Raw genomic sequence first — 7,700 nt, forward strand, 5'->3', positions numbered from 1 at the left:
AACCATCCTGACTCCAGCCTCTAAACAGAAGCTGCCATTATCTCCCTCAGAGCTCTTCAGGGGGGCTCATTTTGCCAAAGTTATTCATTTAAATTAGCAGCTCCCTTCTTAGTCACTTGAATTTCTTTTGCTTCATAGGAAGCCACACCAGGGGGCTGAGAAAGCAGCTAGGGCAATAAATTGAGATGCTGAGGATGGGGGCAGCACTCCTTTGGTTGGTGGCCTTCTGAGGATGTGAGATAAACTCAAATTCTTTTCTTCTGATGCATGCTGTCTTTGCTGGGCACACAATATACCATTTTGTATGCATGTTACCCAGGGCAAAGTAAGGTTAGGTGTCAGGCTTCTGAGGACAATCCCATTATAGTGTAAGTTCTGCAACATCGTATTTAATCAAGCCCAGGTCACTTTTCTGAACTAAAAGTACGGAGAAAATACCACAGAGAACATTCTGGAAAGCTTTTTGCAATTTGTGTACAGTCACAGAATATTATAGCTGAAGGGATGAGGGGTGGGGGGAGGGGAAGATAATCAAGGTGCTTGATATGAATTAATTCATTTGATTCTGACACCATTCCTTTAGAGGCAGGCAGCATTTCTTTTTTCCCTTTCTTGTTTTACAGATAAGGAAACAGAGGTTCGGTGAGATTAAGTGACTTGCCCAAGGTCTCTGACCAGAAAGTGGTAGAGCCAGTTTCAAACCATTGCTGTCTGTCTTAGAAACTGCTTTCTTGACCCTTATATTGCCTTTAAGGACAGGAAAAGACATGTATGAAGCTCCTCCTCTATGCACAGGATGCTAGAAATTTTATATACATTGTTTAAGTGTCATGATTGACCTGAGTAAATGTTTTCATTCTCCTATGTCAGATAGGGAAGCTGAGACCTGAGATGTGGTAGGCCCAAGCTCGTCCAGCCAGTCACAATAGAGAGAGATTTGAACTCATGGCTGCCTGGCTTCAAAGCCTGTGTTTTTTTGTCTCAAGAGCATTGCCCGATACTTAGAAATCATTAAGCCTGATGCCTTCTTTTTACAAATGAGGAAACTGAGCCCTGGAAATCCTAAGTGGTTTGCCCAGTGTCGTCCTTCAAGGTCTAGAGACTGCCTTCCCCCAGCCTGAGCAGACGGATGGAAGAGAGTTCATTTTCTCTAAGCCAGCCTTGTGTGCTTTAGGTCAAGTCCCAGGGGTGTCTGCAAAAGCTACTGTACTGGAAGAGTGTGTATTCAGTGTGGGATCACCTGCAGTGTTGAGTTGTTTCTGCTCTGTTACTGGTCAGCTCTTCTCCCTAACTTGGCTTTGTCGAGCCTTATGTCAGGAGAATTCAACCTGGAAGTGAAGCATCAAAGGCCTTCCTCCAAATGACATTTCTGATAGTAGGCCTTCTTCATTGGCTCTGTTCCTTCTCTGCTGGGTCATTGAGGCTGGTGGTCCAGCTTCCAAGGGTCACCGTTCCTGTCAATCAGGCTTTCAGATGACCAGATTCTGGTAACTGCCACCTCCCCCTCAGCTAGGGGTAGAAATGGTGCCCAGCTCTTTTTAGCCACAGGGGTACTGCCCCATAACCTTTTCTTTTATCTGATCTTGCCCACACTTTTTAAAACTGTCTCTTTAATAATTATCCAATTTGAGTATTTCCTGCTGAGACCCTGACAGATTCACTCCCCCAGTTACTCTCTGACTCATCACCCAATTTATTTCCTGTCTAATACTTACCACACTCACTAATTTGTTTCATTTATTACATATTTGCTCTTCCCTAGAATGTAAGCTTTGGGAGGACTAGGACTTTACTGATTTATTATTAAAGATTTTTCCTTTAAGTCACGATGGCCATCTTCATAACCCAGCTGTCAGTGGTACAGGAAGTTTGCAGGAACGATTGGTTGCAGTTGGACACAATGTTGGTGGTGTCTCAGTGGAAAGGTCCCTTCTAAGACTCTTCTTCAGGATGCAAACAAAGGTCACATTTCAGATTTATAACTGGCCCTGATTGTTATTTGCTTATCTGGATTTGTCCCGGATAATTCCCACTGTGACAATGCTGTCAAGATCATAATTATCATCATGCTGTGGTCAAATTCATCTCAACCAACAAGCCATGTCCACCAAGTGTGTACACTCAATAGTGGTCTGTGTCCAAGAGAACGGGAAACCCATTTGGGTGGAGCATGACCTGTCTTGGGTTGCTGTTCTCAGATGAATGCTCATTATCAGGCCAAACACTCTTGGAAGAATCCCATAGAATGTACACTTGAGAAAAGAAATGGAAACCCTACCCATAGGTCCACCCAGATAATTTATCAAAAGACATTCAGGAGGAGCCATCCATGTGGTGCCAGAAGGAAGACTCACATTTCAGACATGCAAGGGCCGCCACTTGCAACATCAGGGGTTCCAGGGAAGCCCCTGGCTGCCTTCTGAGGACAGTCTCAGCCTCAGTTCACTGGCCACAGCTTTGAACTTTGCTTTAGCTGCAGAGACAGACAGCACTGAGTTTGAGACTTCAGGCTCTGGAGTCTTACAACTTGGTTCTAATTCTGGCTTTCCCACTCAAGAACTCCCAGATTCTGAATAATTCACTTAACTTTCCTGGACCTCAGTTTTTCATCTGTAAAGTGGGAATGCCCACACCTCCCTGGAGTTAAGAAAATGAAGTTGAATGCGATAGTGCAAAAAAGGCACTTAGTGCATGCTCAATGAAGGGTAAGCAGCAATTTTAGGGACATGTCAGATTTCCTATCTGCCAGTTCTGCTGGGTAATTTTTACTTATTTATTTGTTTTAAAATTTTATTTATCTGAGAGAGAGAGAGCATGAGTGAGTGGGGGAGGAGGAGGGGCATAGGGAAAGGGAGAAGCAGACTCCCTGCTGAGCAGGGAGTGGGGGTGTGGGGCTTGGGGCTCTGGGCTCCATCCCAGGACCCTGAGATCACTACCTGAGCCGAAGGCAGAAACTTAACCGATTGAGTTACCCAGGTGCCCCTTTGCTGGGTAATTTTTAAACAACCTAGTTTCCCAGCTACTTACCTTGTACCCCTTCTGTATCATCTTTCCTTTGAGTTTCATTGTTTCTGTAAAGTAGTCGTTTAGACTGTTTCTTATTTCTACTCCCACCAAAAGTTTAAAAGGTTTACTTGCCACTGCTTTCGAGGCTCCTGGTGGTGTGGCTGCAGAAGATGAATTAGTGACATGAAGTATTTCCCCCCTCCCTCAGGCCTCCCAGTCTTGCCCTGGGGCTCTTTAGCCACCCCCACCGCACCCAGGGTTCATTGTCACGCAGGTGGGCAGCGCCACAGTGTTGTGGGAGCCTTGGAGTGTGTGAGCTAATGAAAGAAGCGGGGGCTCTGCGCTGGACAGGTCCGGGTTGGAATCCTGCATCTGCCACCTACTTAGATGTGTGAATTTATGTGCCCTACATAATGGCCCTACCCTCAATTTCTTTGTGAACATTGTGAGAAATATTTAGGCCCAGGGCTCAGAAATAGTAGCTATTTCTGTTATGCCAAGGATTTGCTGCTAATATATTTGGGATGATAAAATTAGTGTTTCTGAAATGCCCATGTTGAGTCAATTAGTTATTACTGGTTAAAGTTCCTGAGCGATTGCATTTCTGAGCATTCTAATCACATTATAGATCACTGCCGGCGACTTTAGTATTGATCTGATCAAAGGCTAATTTCTTTACTTTTTCTTTTTCCTTTTTAGAGGGAGTATCCTAAGGTCAGTGATCAGATGCTCAAAACAGGACAATTTTTGCAGGTAGAACTGTCCCTTGGCTGCTCTACAGGACTCAAAAGGGAACAATGACCCTGGCAAGTGCTTCTGCGGCGTGGGGCCTGCCCAGTGCCCAATTCTTCATTCATCCCAGCTGAGAAAGCTGCCCGCGGGTCTTGCTGCTCCCTCTCCAGCCCTACCCAACACCCTGCCGTTCCCCAGACACACCAGCTTGCTCTGCATGGATTTGCCTTTGCCCCCTGCCCTGACACCCTCCTCTCTCCTTTTCTGTCTGTTATTTCTTCCACATGCAGGTACTGCGGCTCCCCCAAGCTCTAAAGCAGTGCTTCTCAAAGTGTGGGCTTTGAAGGGGCCAATTTGCAAACTGGTGCTGGTCCACGAGGAGGGAAGCACAAAAATAGCAATTCGACAAAATAATTTTGTCTGTTGAGTCTAATAATTGTAAATTTGTGATATTTTGTATAATTCTGCTTTTTAGTCTACATTTTTCTTGTTGTATTTTTATGGAAGTATTGGTGTTTCGGGGAACAGAGAAACAAAACCAGAACTTGTGCTTTCCACAGCTGGTCTGAGAAGTACTGCTCCAGGCTGACTTTCCCAGTTATGGCTTGATCACCCATGAGCCCTCCCCAACCTCACCCTCCTCTCCATCTCTCCTTTCTACATCACTCATGCTCCCACCTGCTTCTGGCCTGGAACCTTCCAATGTGCTTTTCCTCCTGCCTGGTGGCTCTCCCATCCTCTCTCCATTTAGCTTCTGCTCCCTAGCCATCTAGGCAGCTCAAATGTGACTCCCTTGGTCAGACCATTCCAATGCACCCCTGGTCTCAGGGCTCTTGTTCTACTCAACACCTGTTATTCTTCTTTCTTCCCAGCTAGAGAGTTTACTGGGGGTTCCACTCTTTTAAGCTAAACGTGCCTTATACCCCCGAGCTATAAGCCCCATGAAGGTAGGCATCATTATACTAGCCTGTCCATCACCATCTCCTGGTTTCCAGCAAGATGCATAGCACATAGGAGGTGCCCAGGAAACACTGTTGTTTTGGGCTCATTGGATAAATAAGGAAATGAATGGCTCAACAGAACTCAAAGATCATTAACCATTTTAGTGAATTATCCGCCTGCCTCTGGGAAGAGTTACTCATTCCATCTTCTTGACCCCCTCTTAAGCCTCTTCTAACAATTCCTTTTCTTCCAATATATACTTCCCCAAAGCAAGGCTTTGGCATCAGGGAGAACTGAGCTTAAATCCCAGTTCTTCCACTGACCAGCTGTACAACCTTAGGCAAGTAATTTGAACTCTCTGTGACTCAGTTTTTCTCATTTGTAAAATGGATATAGAAATGCCTACCTCATAGGATCGTTGGAGGATTCGGTAAGATAGTACAATTAAAAACACTGAGTAGAGAGGCCAGGGTACATGCTCAATCACTATTAGCTCCTTTCTCCTCTTGTTCACCCTCCATGCTCTGTGATGACTTCATGAAGGCAAAGGCAGTGGCTTAGTCATCATTGTGTCTCTGGAGCCAGAGATACAGCAGGTGCTAAATACAAGAGTGTTGGGTGAATGAATAAATAAATCATTATTAAATTATTATTATTAAATTGTTAACTAAAAAGTAATTCTACCAAGTAATCCATATTTTCAGTTTCTTAATCCAAAAAAGGGGGCGATAAGCTTTATTGCTGGACCAATAAAATAACACGTGTAAGTGCTTAACACAGAGGTGTTCAAAAATTAGTAATTATCATTATAATTAATAATAATGATAATACACTAGATGGTATCTCAAATCCTCAGCGCTACATTTGTCTGAAATAAAGCAAACAAACAAGCAATACAAAAATCCAGTGAACAGTGGACTGGCTGGACTCCAGGAGTGTAGTGAGGGGGTGCACATGGGTCCTAAGCACTTAAGTGAGTCTGGCTATAGTCTGGATTGACAGCAGGGGGTGCTGTTTCCTTATTATAAGAGACAGCCACCTCTCCACAGTGCCGCTTTGATACACGATTTGAGAACTGAGCTGAGCTGGAGGTCTGAGGAGCAGCAAGTTCCTGTGGTAGAGACGGTGTAGGTTCTGAACAGAAGAAATCCCTTGACTTGGCACTTCCGTGTCTGAGGCCCAAAATATCAGCCCATGTTTTTTTGGCTGCCTTTGGGACTGCAGGCTGAGCCTCTCTTGCAACCCCCCACCTAAAGGGAGGAGTCTCTACGTGTGGATGGAAGAGGGAGAGAAGTAGAGAACAGCACCCTAGCACCTGAAAGGCACCCTCCCCACTGCTTCCCCCACCAGACCGCAGAGGGGGGTGGGTGGAGACTGGGAGTGGTGCTGAGCTGCTGAGGCTGCCCTTCTTTATTCTTCCTTGCACAAAGACCCCTGTGGGCTAGCTCCAGCCTTTAAAGCACAGCTGGTGTTCACCAGGGTATGAATACATAGAAATATTCACAAATTTAAAAAAAGAGGTTGTTTTAAATTTATTTCAAAATCATGTTGACAAGGGAGTGAAGGAGAATAGAAACGAAACAAGCTTCGTCATGAGTTCATAGTTCTTGACACATGTGAGTTCACTGGACTTCTCCTTCTACTTTTGAGTGTATCTGAAACTGTTCCTTTATAAGGTTTTTAAAAATGGGATACATAATTCTTTACCTAAGATTTTTCTTGGCAATATTAGGAATCTTCCCAATGAAGATGGGAGGAGGCAGGCTACAGACCAGCGTTGGTAGGTGTTGTTTATTATTCTCAAAAGCCAGCCAATATCAGTGCTGGGTAAAAGGAAGAGAGCAGGTACGGATTTTTAAGCAATTTTTCCAGATGAGGAAGGAAGGTAACATTTGATCGGACTTTGAAGGATGAGTGTAAGTTTGTTAAGCAAATAGAAGCAGACCTGGAATCAGCCATTTCTCCCATGAAGCCCTGTGTCTTTGGAGTGATTAATGGCATTTAGAGATTACACTCTGGAAACGTTCCTTTTAAAAATATAACCCTACTGCCATTATGATACCTAGGAATTTAACAGTCATTTCTTAAAATATGAATCCTTTTAAAATACCCCTCTCATGTGAAATTTTCGAGGCACATTCACTTGACTTTCACATCCTAATCTTGTAGTTTCCTCTTCAAAATTTATTGTGTGAGACAATAATGCTAACACTGTGTGCCAGTCACCAAGTGAGAAGCTCTGTGCAACTCACTTAACACTTGGAACATACCAAAGGGTAAGGAGTATCATCCCCATTTCATAGACAGGAAAATGGAGGTCTAGAAATGAAATCACATGCTTATGAATAGGAGCTCACATAGAATAATGTAAGTTGTCTAATTCTGGGCCCTATGCTCTTTATTCTACTGTACATTATGAAGAGGGCATATGTGGAAGGCAGACATTATCATTTTATTTTTCAGACGTTATGATTTTAAAATGTCATTTAAATATATAGTATTTGTTGCTGGTTATAATGATTAGCATTCTCTTAGTCTATATTTAAACAGTCCCTCATAAAATAAATTATCTTTGCCTTGGATGTAGCTGGTCTTTTTAAAAAGTATTATTATTACTATTGGAAATAGCAAAATTTCACCTCCTAGTTTGGAGGAAAGCCTGTGTTTATTTTTGCCTTCTTTCTAGAGGACTTGAAAGCCAAGGATCTTAGTGAAATCAATTTTAGGGATTTTCCAGAGAGGGTTGCAAACTGTTCATCAAATTCGCATCGATTTCTCTCCCTCAGGAATTGCCAACTACACAGGTAGAACAAAAAGGATTTTCTTTCTGCCTCCTTGTAGCCCTCCTAAAGAAATATCTTTGAAACAAAAATGCAGAAATAAATATACACATCCATGGTCCTCAAGGCTCTGATGTTAGAATCTATAATTATTTACCTTGTTTGAATCAACCACAAAGTACTCATATTCCCTTCATTTAACAAACATTTAGCAGGCACTGTTCAAGGCATTTTACAAAT

Source organism: Canis lupus, chromosome 4 (assembly GCF_003254725.2).
Source record: "Canis lupus dingo isolate Sandy chromosome 4, ASM325472v2, whole genome shotgun sequence".
NCBI classification, from domain to species: Eukaryota; Metazoa; Chordata; class Mammalia; order Carnivora; family Canidae; genus Canis; species Canis lupus.